Genomic DNA, 15,434 nt, shown 5'->3' on the forward strand with positions numbered 1-15,434 from the left:
GGAGCAACCTATGAGCTCCGTGAAGGCAGGAACTATGCCTTGTATTCTTAGTGCCCAGAAAAATGCCTTCTGGACATCAGGCAGTTAAATCTTATTGGCCAAATTTAATTTATATGACTTCTTGATAGAAGGAATGGTCTTAGAGTGTGGTAATTACTTAAATATCACCAAGATAAGAACTATGCAGAAGAAGTATCTCAAAGCACTATTTTTTTTCAAATGCTACACAGAAACAATGGTGTTAAAATGGTAACCCTTCAATTTAACCAAATTCTTGAGTCCACAGAGAAGTACTACCACATTGAATGAACTAAACACAATGCTTGGCACATAGTAAGCACTTAGTAAATACCTTTTTCATTCATTCATTGAAGGCTCATATTAGTTAGTTTCTACTTTGTCTGAATACCAGTAAATAACTCTCTCTTCCACATGTGTATTTGATGGTGACTGATTGTGGAAAATTAAAACTTCCCAAACAGCTTATTACTTGGGAATGAGATCATTATACTGAAGGGAAAAACAAATTTGCAGAAAGTTTGGTGAAAGCCTCAACTAAGCCAGAGTATCATGAGGGCATTTGAGGATGAGACTCGAAGGCAGATGATAAATAGAAAAGCTCTATCAAGATATATACAGCAAATTCCTTTCTCCATCCATGACAGTAAAACTGCCACATTTGAACCCTTATACCATAGACCCCAATGTTCTACAAGAAAAAGTAGAAATGTCACTGAAGAAAGCAGGAAGGACACCTGAATTAGATCATACACAGAGGGAGCTCATGTTGGAAGTGACCCAGTTTTAAAGATACTAAAGCATTGATTCTCAAGAAATACAAAAGAAAGGAGGATGCCCAATAACTGGAAAAATAATGGATGTTATCATTGTTGCCACCACCATAAACAACACACATTTAATAAGTGCTCACTATGTGCCAGCCACTAGGTTCTGGAATGCAACAATTAAAAACAATGAAACAGTCTGTGCCCTCAAAAAATTTTCATTCTCCTAAGGATATCCAACATGAACTCAGACAAGTAAATATAGTTATTCAAAGAAATTTCAAGAAGATGGCAGCACTGACAACCAGGGTGATCAGAAGAAAACACATATAGGAAGAAATCCTTCAGTTGTATTTTGAAGGAAGTGGGGAGTTTCAAAAAGGGGCATATTCCAGACTTAGGGTGCTAAAAATGTCTGAGAAAGCGACAGTAATGATGGACCCTTTTGACTCTTTTCTCATCTCTACAAAGATTATTATGTTAACACTAATCCCCCCCCTTTATTTTCCTTTATGAATATATGTTTCTAATATGTTCAGGGCTTTGACAGTAACCTCTATGGTGGTAGTGAAGAAAGGAAAAAGGGGAGGAATTAAGCTACACAGAAGAGTTTGTAAACAGATGCGATACTCTTATGGTGGGTCCTATCCTTCCAGTATACCCGGGTTGCTTAGCACAAAAAGGAGATATGGGCCAGAACAGATCAGAGACTGGAGTAAATCTGTTATACTAGTTGAGTGAGGCAGTATGATAATGAAAAGAACACTGGGCATCAGGAGATATGAGCTTGAATCCTGACTCATGTTTATTAGCTTTGGGACCGTAGGCAGGCCATTAAGCCACTAGAAGTTTTGTTTCTTCATCTATAAAATGGGGATAGTAATACTTGTACTACCTACCACGTAGGATTATTGGGAGAGCAGTCTAGAAAAGTAAATTGCTAGAACAATGAGTTTTTATTATGATTCCATGACTGGTTTTTTAGGGGAAGAACTTCTAGAAATGAGAATTCTAGAGAGTGACATCATGAGGAATTTGGCAAAATTGGAATCCAACAGCCAATTGTTGACTCACTGTACCTACATGCCTAGAAATGCCTAGAGGCTCCTTTTCAGACCTCTGGACCCAAATGAAACCCCTTAGAGAGTTTTACCCCAGATATGCCAGACTAGATCAAGGAGAATTTCATGAGTATCCTAACTGCATCAATTGTTCTCTGCCCATCTGCTTTACTCCAGAGTAACACTTTAAGACCTTCTCAAAACTGGCCAACTTCAAGAAACCTTCCTCCTTTCTGCCTCCCCCTCCAATAAAAAACAACCACATTCACATACTAAATGACTCACTTTATTGTGTTACGTCCCCTCAAAATGTTGATGTTCATCCATATGTTGTTCCTTAATTACCCTCTGATCATAGGATTATAGAATGTAGGTGATGCCAGGTTCTTGAAAACTGTGCTGGAGATTCTGTCTATGGCAGGTCCAGTCAAACTGGAAAGGCATTGAATGCTGGCTGGCTCGATGTACCTACTGGGAGAGAGTCATCACAATAAGAATGATAATTTTTGTTCCCTGTCACCATGACCCATGAAAGAGATTGAAATACACTATGCCATCAGGCTTATGCAATCCTCTTACGCTCCTGAAGTTCCAGTATCAGGGAGGCTGAAAAGAGTTCACTAGTTGTTAGGAGACAATTCTTAATTAGGTGATCTAGTGGATAAAGAACTGGATTTGGGATTAGAAAATTAAGTCAGAATCTCAGTCCCCAAACGCTGGCTGGGAGGACCAGGAGGCGAGGTGGGTGTGAGGAGAATATTCAGAGGTCAAGCCACTGGCTGGGGAGAATGCCCAGAAAAGGGAAAAGAAATAAAACTATTGAAGGGTACTTTCTCGGAGAAAAGACACCTCCTCCCTTCCTTTCTGACGAGGAAGAACAATGCTTACCATCAGGCAAAGACACAGAAATCAAGGATTCTGTGTCCCAGCCCATCCAATGGGCTCAGGCCATGGAAGAACTCAAAAAGAATTTTGAAAGTCAAGTTGGAGAGGTGGAGGAAAAACTGGGAAGAGAAATGAGAGGGATGAAAGAGAAGCATGAAAGGCAGATCAGCTCCCTGCTAAAGGAGAACCAAAAAAATGTTGAAGAAATTAACACCTTGAAAACTAGCCTAACTCAATTGGCAAAAGAGGTTCAAAAGGCCAATGAGGAGAAGAATGCTTTCAAAAGCAGAATTAGCCAAATGGAAAAGGAGATTCAAAAACTCACTGAAGAAAATAGATCTTTCAAAACTGGAATGGTACAGATGGACGCTAAGGACTTTATGAGAAAGACAGATATCACAGAACATAGCGTGAAGATTAGAAAAATGGAAGATAATGTGAAATATCTTATTGGAAAAGCAACTGACCTGGAAAATAGAATCAGGAGAGACAATGTAAAAATTCTGGGATTACCTGAAAACCATGATCAAGAGAAGAGCCTAGACATCATCTTCCATGAAATTATCAAGGAAAACTGCCCTGAGATTCTAGAACCAGAGGGCAAAATAAATATTCAAGGAATCCACAGAACACCGCATGAAAGAGATCCAAAAAGAGAAACTCCTAGGAACATTGTGACCAAATTCCAGAACTCCCAGGTGAAAGAGAAAATATTGCAAGCAGCTAGAAAGAAACAATTCAAGTATTGTGGAAATACAATCAGGATAACACAAGATCTAGCACCCTCTACATTAAGGGATCGAAGGGAATGGAATAGGATATTCCAGAAGTCAAAGGAACTAGGACTAAAACCAAGAATCACCTACCCAGCAAAACTGAGTATAATACTTCAGGAGAAAAAATGGTCTTTCAATGAAATAGAGGATTTTCAAATTTTCTTGATGAAAAGACCAGAGCTGAAAAGAAAATTTGACTTTCTAACACAAGAATGAAGAGAACCATGAAAAGGTGAACAGCAAAGAGAAGTCATAAGGGACTTACTAAAGTTGAACTGTTTACATTACTACATGGAAAGACAATATTTGTAACTCTTGAAACATTTCAGTATCTGGGTACTGGGTAGGAGTACACACACACACACATGCACACACGCACACATACATAGAGACAGAGTGCACAGAGTGAATTGAAGAGGATGGGATCATATCTTAAAAAAAAATGAAATCAAGCAGTGAGAGAGAAATATTGGGAGGAGAAAGGGAGAAGTTGAATGGGGCAAATTATCTCTCATAAAAGAGGCAAGCAAAAGACTTATTAGTGGAGGGATAAAGAGGGGAGGCAAGAGAAAAACATGAGGTCTACTCTCATCACATTCCACTAAAGGAAAGAACAAAATGCACACTCATTTTGATAGGAAAACCTATCTCATAATACAGGAGAGTGGGGGACAGGGGCACAAGCAGGGTGGGGGGGGAGGATGGAGGGGAGGGCATGGGGAGGAGAATGCAATCCGAGGTCGACACTCATGGGGAGGGAAAGGATCATAAGAGAACAGAAGTAATGGGGGACAGGATAGGATGGAGGGAAATATAGTTAGTCCTATACAATACAACTAGTATGGAAATGGTTTGCAAAACTACACAGATTTGGCCTATATTGAATTGCTTGTCTTCCAAGGGGAAGGGGTGGAGAGGGAGGGAGCTAAAGAAGTTGGAACTCAAAGTGTTAGGATCAAATGTAATGTTCTTACAACTGGGAAATAAGAAATACAGGTTAAGGGGTCAAGAAAGCTATCTGGCCCTACAGGACAAAAGAGAAGACGGAGACAAGAGCAGAGAGGGAGGATAGAAGAGAGAGCAGATTGGTCACAGGGGCAATTAGAAAGCTTGGGTCTGGGGGGGGGAGGGGATAAAAGGGGAGAAAATTTGTAACCCAAAATGTTGTGAAAATAAATGTTAAAAGTTAAATAAAAAAAAAAAAGATCATAAGATTCAAAAAAAAAAAAAAGAAAATTAAGTCACTTAGCCTCTCAACCTCAGTTTCTTCTTCTGTAAAATGGGATTCATAAAGTCACCTACCCCGCAGGATTGTTGAGAGGATCAAATGAGATAATATTTGTAAAGAGCTTTGGAGACTTTAAAGTACTGTACAAATATTAGTTATTGTTATCTAAAAATTGGAATACTGTTCTGCTGCAAGAAATTACAAGTTGGTTTTAGAAAAACTTGAAAGATTCGCATGAGATAATGCAGAATTAAATGAGCAGAACTAGAGAATATTGTATACAGTAACAGCAATATTTTTCTAAAAAACTGTGAATGACTACAATACTCTAAATAATATGCTCACTCAAATCAATGATGAAGGACTTATGGAGGAGGCAAGTGCTACCCACCTCAAGAGAAAGAACTGATATATGGAAGTACGTGTTGCATGGTTCAACATATATGTCTATATCAAATGTTGACTTCCTCCTATGGGGGGAGGGAGACAGACAATCAAAACTCAAAATGTAACAAAAAAAAATTAAAAACAAAAAAATCCCATACTTCTTAAACTGTTAATAAACATTAACTATTGCTATTCTTTCTGTGTGCATTGTTGAAAAGAATTTTAGCCCTTTCAGCCAAATACCATTCATTCAATTATTATTTATTGTGCAATCAATTGATAAGTTTTTATTGATCACCATGTTCCAGTCACTGTGCTAAGTGTTAAGGATACAAAGAAAGACAAAAACATGATCTCTGCCCTCAGAGAGCTTACATCCTTATGGGGGAGACATCACACATACATATATGCTTTCATGCCTGTATGTATATTGTGTATGGGATACCCACAATATATACATATGAAATAGATGGAAGGTAGCCTTGAAAGAAAAGGCTCTAAGACGTGAGGGTCCAGGATAGGTTTCCTGTAGAAGATAGTATTTTAGCTGAGCCTTGAAGGAATACAGGGATACTAAGAGACAGCGATAATTAGAGAAGGCATTCTAGGCTAGTCTGTACAAATGTATGGAGACGTGTTGTACATAATGAACAATAAGTAGACTACTATGGCTGGATCATAGAGTATTCAATGAAGAGTAAAATGAATGAGTATGGAAAGCTTCAAAAAAAAAAAAAAGGGATGAGGTTGTGAAGACCTTCCAATGACAAAGGACTTCTATTTCATCCTAAGGATTATAGGGAACCATTGGAGTTGATTTGGGGGCAAGGGTGGTTAGGTTGCATGATCAAATCTACACTTTAGGAAAATTGCTTTGCTAGCTCTGTAAAGGATGGATTGGGGTGGGGGAGGGAAACTAAAAAGAAAGGACTACAATTTATTCTAATCCTCTAATTGGGCAGAGGAGTCTTTTCACCTGTGATTGCTTTGTCTCTCCACGTGGACTGCAGGCTCCTCAAAGATAGGGGCCATGTCTTCATCACTCTCTAGGCTCTGCTTCTTACTCTCAGGACTTTTTCTACTATGCTAGGGGTCTCCTTCCTCACCCTGGAAATTCATTCCATCGCTGGACTTCTTATCCTGGAAGTATGTGGTTTTTCCCTCTGATTTGCTGGGTGATCCCAGGACTTCCAATTTTAAGGAAAGGAGAGAAAGCCTCCAGGCCAGACATGTCTTCATTTTTCTCCAGGTTTCACCCCTGGTTTTCCAGGTCTTTTCTACCATGTTCTCATGGAGGTACCTTTTGCCCCTTGCAATTCCCTTTTCACTTTCCTTTTATGTGTTGTTTTTTCCCCTTTAGTACATAAGCTTCTTGAGGGCAGAGTCTGTCTTTCTGTTTATATTTGCATTCCTAGAATTTGGAACAGTATAAACTAAATTAATAAGTATTTGTTGACTTGACCTACTTCTTTTGTATGTTCTGCTTCCCAATGGATATTTGGAGAATGGAAGGTGACCCTACCTTTCACTTCAAAGAAGAATACCATTCTGAGATTATGGTGAGTACTCATAGAGCCCTTCAACTAAGTTCATCTGGGGCTATGTTCACATGTACTGCATAGGAGTTCAACATTCTGATTGAACTGAATTAGCCAGTCCAGGAACATTGTTAGTCAATTCAGTGGAAACAAACAAACAAAGTTGAATGGGAATTAATCAGTCAAATCATTTCTAATGGTCTTTCTAAGATTCCCCTGTAAAAAATCTAAGAGAATCCCAGCCCTTGATGCTAACTCAGCTTTGACACTTGAATCATGAATCATGCTCTACTATCAACCAACTTTGTGAAATGATAAGCACAAAGTCTATTGAATATTTATTCCAGGAAAGGTGAAATCAATATATACTCAAAATGAAAGAAGAAAAGGAAGAAAGAATTGAGGGGCATCCTAGATCAATCAGTGTGACCCAGACTGGGTGTGTTTGGGTTAAATACAGAGGGTAGGTAGTCAGGCTAGCAAAGAAAGCTTATGAAGAGACATGAATCATGTGGAGAATTTATTAAAGATTTAAGATTTAATTTATTAAAGATTAAAGCTCTTTGGGCTTTTCCATCCAAAGACCATTATCTCCTCCCAGATGTTTAGTTATTCTGCCTCCCAAAAGCACTTATGAATGGAATTTGCTGGATCTTCATTTGTACTCGTTCCTTTATGTCATTGTAGATGTTTCCACAATTGTATATGTGTGTTGTATCCTCATCCATTAGATTTTTAGTTCCCTAAGGCAGGGATCATGTCTTCTTCATGTTCTTTGTGTCTTCTTTGTGCCTAGTGCCAGTAGAGAATGTACATAAGATCATCGATTTAAAGCTAGAAGGGACCTAGAAGGGTCATCTATTTTTTTTTTTTTTTGCCTTTTAAAAAAATTATTTATTTATTTTTAGTTTTCAACATTCACTTACACAAGATTTTGAGTTCCAAATTTCCTCCCCATCTCTCCCCTCCACCCACCCCAGGACAGCATGCATTCTGATTATCCCTTCCCCCAATCTGCCCTCCCTTGTATCACACATCTACCTTCTCTCATCCCTTCCCCTCTATATTCTTGTAGGGCATGATAGATTTCTGTACCCCATTGCCTGTATGTCTTATTTCCCAGTTGCATGCAAAAATAATTTTCAACATTCGTCCTTAAGACCTTGAGTTCCAATTTCTCTCCTCTCCTCCTCCCTACATATTCGCACTGAGAAGGCAAGCAACTTAACACATGTGCAATCATGCAAAATACCTTCATAACAATCATGATGTGAAAACTAACTATATTTCCATCCATTCTATGATGCCCCCATTTATTCTATTACCTCTTTTGACCCTGTCCTTCCTCAAAAGTGTTCACTTCTAACTACCTCGTTCTTCCATTTGCCCTCCCTTCTATCATCTTCCCCACTCCCATACTTATCTCCTTCCCACCTGTTTTCCTGTTGTATAAGATAGATTTTCACACCAAAGTAAGTGCTCATGCTATTCTCTCCTAGTAAGGTTCACTCTTTCCCTCTCACCTACCCCTCTTCCCTTCCACTGAAAAAGCTTTTTCTTCCCTCTTTTATGTGAATGATAATTTACCCCATTCTAGTTCTCCCTTTCTCTATCTCCCAATATATTTCTCTCTCATCACTTAATTTTATTTTTTTGATATTATCCCTTCATATTCAACTTACCCTGTACCCTCTGGCTATATGTATATAATCCCTCCAACTATTCTAGTATTGATAAAAGTCTCAAGAGTTACAAATATTATCTTTCTATGTAGGAATGTAGAAAGTTCAACTTTAGTAAGTCCCTTATGATTTTTCTTTCCTGTTTACCTTTTCATGTTTCTCTTGATTCTTGTGTTTGAAAGTCAAATTTTCTATTCAGCTCTGGTCTTTTCATCAAGAATGCTCAAAAGTCCTCTATTTCATTGAATGATCATTTTTTTCCCCTGAAGTATTATGTTCAGTTTTGCTGGGTAGGTGATTCTTGGTTTTAATTATAACTCCTGTGACCTCTGGAATATCATATTCTAAGCCCTTTGATCCCTTAATGTAGATGCTGCTAGATCTTCTGTTATCCTAATTGTGTTTCCACAGTACTCGAATTGTTTCTTTTTGACTTCTTGCAATATTTTCTCCTTGATCTGGAAGTTTTGGAATTTGGCTAGAGTACTCCAATCAGTTTTCCTTTTGGGATCTCTTTCAGGAGGAGATCGGTGAATTCTTTCAATATCTATTTTACCCTCTGGTTCTAGAATATCAAGGGAATTCTCCTTGATAATTTTTTTGAAAGATGATGTCTAGACTCTTTTTGTGATTATGGTTTTCAGGTAGACCAATAATTTTAAAATTACCTCTCCTGGATCTATTTGGCAGGTCAGTAGTTTTTCTAATGAGATATTTCACATTGTCTGCTATTTTTTCATTCCTTTGGTTTTGTTTTATAATTTCTTGATTTTTCATAAAGTCATTACCTTCCATCTGCTCCATTTTAATGTTTAAGGAATTGTTTTCTTCAGTGAGCTTTTAGACCTCTTTTTCCATCTGGCCATTTTTGCTTTTTAAGGCATTCTTCTCTTCATTGGCTTTTTGGATCTCTTTTGCCATTTGGGTTAGTCTATTTTTTAAGGTGGTATTTTCTTCAACATTTTTGGGGTCTTTTTTTGGCAAGTTGTTGACTCTTTTTTTCATGATTTTCTTGTGTCACTCTAATTTCTCTTCCCAATTTTTGCTCTACTTCTCTACTTGACTTTCAAAATCCTTTTTGAGCTCTTCTGTGGCCTGAGACCAATTCATATTTTTTTGAGGCTTTGAATGAAGGAACTTTGACTTTATAGTCTCCTTCTGGGTGTATGTTTTGGTCTTCCTTGTCACCAAAGTAAGATTTTATAGTCTGATTCTTTTTCTAGTTTTTTTTCTCATTTCCCCAGCCATTTACTTGTCTTTTGAGCTCTTTGTCAAGGAAGTTCTCTGCTTCCAATGGGAGTGGGGGGTATACTGTCAGCCACTCACAATCTGTGGGCCTAGAGTTCCAGAAACAGCCTCTGCCTCTGCCTCTTCTGTGACTGCCATGGGCTACTACACCTCCTCAGCCACCCTGGGTCTGGGGCTGTACCATTGTACTTTCTCACAAGGATTTGACAGGTTTTTTCCACTGACAATCCAATTGGTCCTTGATGTTTTGGGGTTGTGAAGTCTGGAACACCACAGATGCCAGAGACTCATTCCTCAGAGGCCTGCTCAGGTCCCATCTGTTCAGGTGCAGCCTATGCTGGACTGTGTTCTACTCTCAGCATGGTATGATAGATGCTTCCTATTGGCCTTCCAGGCTTTAGGCTAGAGATTTGCTTCCCTCTGTCATTCTGTGGATTCTGCAGCTCCAAAATTTGTTTAGAGTAATTTTTTTACAGGGTTTTGACTAGACTTGGGGGGAGAACTCTAGGAAGTCTCTGCTTATACCCTACCATCCTGGCTCCACTCCCTCAGGGTCATCTATTTTTATACCTTCATTTTATAGATAAGAAAAATTAGCCCCAGGGAGAGTAAATGCCCTGTCCAAAGTTACACAGCTAAGAAGTATTGGAGCCTGGATTCAAACCCAGGACAAGTAGCAGAGTTAATAAAGTGCTTGGAGTCAGAAAATTGTAGTTGAAATACCACCTCAGGCACTAAACTATCTATGTGATCCCGAACAACTGATTTAACCTCATTGGACTTCAGTTTCCATACCCGTAAAATGAGACAGTTGGACTCAGTTACCTCTAAAGTACCTTTCAACTCTAAATCTGTAATCTTAAAACTCCAAGGACAGTATCATTTCCACTCAAAGTTTTTAGGTTCAGGACCCTTTCACCCTCTTAAGATTATTGAGGACCCTACCCCAAAAAGCTTATCAATATTTACCACATTAGACATTTAAAATGTCTTAATGTTGTTATGAAAATAATTTTAACTTATGAAAGGGTCTTGGGGTCACCCAGGGTTTCCCAGACCACACTGTGAGCACTGATAGATTATACTATGCCTGATTAATAGTCTACATAATTCTAAATAAATAGACTTTTTTCTTCTGTGAATAAACTGACTATTCAAAAACAAAAACCAAACCAACAATTCATATTTCAATAAACTGACCAGATGTTTTGGCATCCTAAAGCCTGTAATCACTTTCCAACAGGTGGTAGCTGCAGTGATGACTGTTCCAGGAGCTGAATAATGGATAAGACTTGTCCCCTACAATTTCAGTGATTTCCTTTTTCAGACGTGTGGGTACTGTGATACCAGAGTAAATGAACTAACATGACGTATATTAAGACCTATGGAAGAAAGAGGAAACAGACATGAAGAAAGCATGGGTTAAGGTAGAAGGGACTAGAATCAGTCAGTTACTTAAAGAAGTTTTGAGAAGGAATTGATGAGATAGGCTTATGGAAGAAGATATGAAAGCTTCGAAAATAAGAGCAAAAGAGGATGTGATGGGAATTGGGGGAAGAGGACTGGATTAGAGAGATTTCCATGGCAGGGAGGTGGGTGTGGAATCCAGATGAATCAGAATTCTAGGGGCTTTAAAAAGAACATAGAACTAAGGGGTGAATCCCAAACAGAAAGGGCACAGGTTCTATCAGGACTAAGCAAGCTGAGAGGATTGCTCTGACCTTGGACTGAGGGTAGGAATAAATGGGGACTAAGGAGGGAACACAGAGAGATACAAGGGTGGTGAGTCCAGGAGGAGTCAGCTGAGCTGAGCCTTCAGACCAAGTCAAGTAGACCTGAATTAAGGGGAACAGCGTGTTTATAACTTTTCTGCTGTGAATTGTAGCTGGAGATTTTCATGCAATGCAATAAAAGTTTCTTGGTTTAAGAAGATGAATGATCCCAGGCTGCACTGAAGAAGGCTAACAACCATCACTGAGGTGAGGGTGCTTCAGGAGAAGTGAGAAGGAAAGGTCTGCCATCTTACAGCTAGGAGTAGAGTACAGGGGACTGAGGGAAGGACACAACACCTGTGTGACTAAGGCAAGTCACTTAAATCACTCTGGGCCTCCATTTTCTCATCTATAAAATGTAAGGGTTGGACTTGCAAAGTCCCTCCTGGTTCGAAATCAGTAATTTTGTCCTCCTTTCCTCCTTCCTTATTTCCTTGCAATGTGGTATCAGCGCCTAAAGTTTAACCAGTGATGGGGAACTTTGTGGATGTGATCCACTCTAGACCCATTTAATTATAACCTCTCATTTTCAAGAAGTCTGGTGGAGGTGGGGGGGGGGTGGGGGGAGGGGGTGGCGGGGGGAGGGGAGATAGTGGTGTCTTGTATGAGTGGAATATAGGAAAGAGAACTGGCCCCCAACTGACCTTGGCCTCATTAACACTGTGCTGGAAGGCACTGGGGCTACTAACTCCCAGTGAATATCCATCAATGATGAGGATGCCACCAAGCCTTGCCTCAGGGGCTCTCAGAATCCAGACTATCTCCCTATTGTTCCACCCCTGGGTAGGTGCTGGCCTAAAACTATGCTTTCCATTGCCCATAGTCCCCCAGCTTTCAGAAATCACTCCAGCTTCCCAGAGGGAGTGGGAGGGGGGAGAGACAAGGGAAAGGAAACGGCCATGGTCACCTCTCTGCAAACCTTCTCTCATTCACTCGCTCCAAAGGGCAAGACAAACAAACCCCAGAAAGACTGCTCTGCAAATGAAGTGTACACAATTATATTTCCAAAAGCTTTGAAAACTTTTTTCCCCTTCTGAATAACAAATGACACATTATCTTTTTGGAGGTCAGGAAATAATGCAGTTGGATTCTTGTGACATTGTGTGAATTAATGTTTCTATTTGCCATTGTGTCCTGTGGAAATAAAGGCTGTGGGTCACCTGGGGTTACCATAACATGGCATGTAAATTGTACAATATCTCACAAGTGCCTTGATAATGTGGTCCACCATTGTATAGACATTGGCTTCTTCCTTATCCACAATGGGTAATGGGGCCTCTGGAGTGCTAAGGAGATAAATGATACTATCCTTGGAGTGTCAGAGGTACAACACTCCAGGAGCTGCATTCATAATTACCTCTAACTTAAGGACTTCATATTTTTAATAGTAATTGAAATATACAAGTCAAAAGAAGTGTCACTCCTATCATCATCGCCGGGGAAATTGATGCACAAAGAAATGCCATCAATTGTAAAGTACCCTCATTAGAGTACTAGGAATTAGTAAATGCTTCCAAGAAACCCCCTGTCTTCTCCTACCCCACATATCTTCCCTCATCCTTTCTTCTTTTGGTTGAGCATCTTAGTCAATAACCTCCTTTGAAGACACAGATACATCGGCTTTTTCTGAGATTATTTGGCTCTTCTTACATTTCTCTGCAATGTCTTTGTATTTATTACCATGGTGAGAGCTCGCTAATGTAGCTATCAGCTAAAGTACTCAGAGCCAGATAGCACTCTTTGAAAACCCTATTTAAACAGCCTTCTTTCTCTCTCTCTTTTTTGACCCAGTTATTCTTATAATTTTTTTTTAAGAAAAGAAAGCAATTTGTTCATGGGCATGTGTAAAATACTATCAAGCCAGACAACTTGAGTTTTAATTAAAAAATAAATAAACCTTCAGAAGTCCATCCTATTCATTTGCTCCCTCAGACCTCAGTTTCTCTAGACACTGACCAGCTAGATTTTTAGGAGATTGGAAAGAGAATGGATAATCTCTATCTGGACAAGTAGCACAACTCTTCTTCTGAGAGTCGGGGGAAGTGGTTTCTTTCTTTCCTTTTTATCCTGCTCTGGTTCTTATATCCTCTCTTAATCTTACCACCCACACTCATCCCTGAATTCTTTCTGCCAGTTTTGCTCAGCTCTTGCCTGGATTCCTCCTCTGCTTCTTTCCCTGCTTTTCTTCGTTCTAATTACCAGAACTAACTGGTGGATGTTGCCTGCCTTTGCTGAAATGCTCTCCCGGCTCTGGATCCCTAATCATGCCCATTGTGCTCCTCAAAGCTAAGTCAAGAATTGCTGCCTTTTTATTTCCCTCTCTCTATGTATTGGAGAAGGAAGCAGGTCCTTACGGCTTTTGTTGTTCCTACTTCTGGGCTATGCTCCATTTGCTGGTGAACAGGGCTTATCTTCACTTTCCCCCTCTAAATACTCTAACATTCAGCGTCCTTTCATGTCTGTGCTTTTAAAGTAAATCTTTGGACAATTAAAGATATGAAATGGCTAAATAGAGTTCTGCCAGCGTTGTTCTCTCCTTTTTAAAGGTTTAATCACACTTAATGGCTCTCTTCAAAACTTGAATTTTCCATTTTGGTGTTTTGACTCCATTGAAAGAGTTTACTAATATTCTTTCAAAAGTATTCTTTCCTCAAATGAGCTATTCAATAAAGTTTTATGCTGGGCTATAGGATGGAAGCTAAATGGAAAATAATTGAAAGAAGGATCATAGGTGGGGGGTGCCCATTCCTGGCTACGGTTTTGTTAGTCAAAGCAGAATCATTGGTAAGGAGCCGAACAAAAGTTGGTGTGAAGGAACAGGAAGATAATTTGGTAATGGGGAGCAACATTTCTATCGAAATCCCCTTGTGTACTCTGGCTAGGGCATGCTTCAGCCTTGCAGCTACTGAAACAGAAGCTTCTTAGAAAGATTTGTGTGTGTTTGTGCAAAGGTTGGGGGTGGGGTTGATTGGATGTGTGTAGAAAAAAAATCAATGGTTTTACATCGCATAGTCTGTTACAAGCTATTTAAACATAAGTGGATCAGATTCCTTCTGATGTGTGTGTGTGTGTGTGTGTGTGTGTTGTAAGACAGACAGACAGACAGAGCCCGAGACAGAGAGATGGCAGCAGTGGGTGGAGAGCAGTCCTACTTGTCAGTCAAGCTTGGACAATGATCTAGTTTCTGAGATTCAACCCTTTCCCACCCTCTCCCCCACCCCCAGTCACGCTCAAAATCTGAACGCTAGAATTTGTCCTGTAAGAGGCAAACAGCAGAAAATGACATTAGAAAACCAATGCTCCCTGACAGCTTCTTTATTAGCCAAAACCCCCCTGATGATATCTCACCTGACTAAGATAGAGGATTGAGCCTAGGACTTCAGACTAGGAAAGGAATTTTAGGGATCACCTAGCACACCAGCTCCCTGTTCATCAGTGAGGAAATGAATAGTCAGAGAGGTTAAGCCTTTTTTCCCCCTAAGACTACATCAGAGGCAGTAAAATGGTTGAACTTAGGTTTGAACCCAGGTCATCTGAAACTAGGCTTTCAGCACTAGGCCATCAAATCATCTAGCCTTGGACAGGGAGAAGTAGTACAAAATGACAGCTAGAGAGGGTAATTGGGCCTTTGGGGTCATAGGAACTTGCAGTTATAATGGTCTTTAGACCTCATTCAGGACAATTTCACTTTTTAGTGCAGGAAAGTCATAAGTTCAATCATTGTAAATAAGTAGAGGTGAACTTTGTACCCCCCTTGTTTGATACCAAATCCCAGGACTCTTTCCAAATATACTGTTCCTCTTTCCCCCTTGGCCTCAAGAGTAAACCATTTCCCCCTTTCTTTTCTTTTCAAAAACATTGTTTTATTACAAATTTAACCGTAAACATCTATCCAAACAATCAGGTGGCAGATGGCTGGTGCACTGAACAGAGTGCTGGGCGTCAAGTCAGGAAGACCTGAGTTCAATTCCAGCCACAGACACTAGTTGTGTGACCCTGCACAAGTTACTTAATCTTCTTTGTCTCAGTTTCCTCACCTGTAAAATGAGATGGAGATGGAGAAGAAAATGAC

General features: G+C 39.7%; 1 pseudogene; it reads left to right on the forward strand.

Annotated features, from left to right (window-relative positions):
• LOC140529304 (serine/threonine/tyrosine-interacting protein pseudogene) overlaps positions 1 to 15,434 on the forward strand; it is a 65,689-nt pseudogene that overhangs the window by 26,637 nt on the left and 23,618 nt on the right.

This window comes from Notamacropus eugenii, chromosome 2 (genome assembly GCF_028372415.1).
Source record: "Notamacropus eugenii isolate mMacEug1 chromosome 2, mMacEug1.pri_v2, whole genome shotgun sequence".
Taxonomy (NCBI): domain Eukaryota; kingdom Metazoa; phylum Chordata; class Mammalia; order Diprotodontia; family Macropodidae; genus Notamacropus; species Notamacropus eugenii.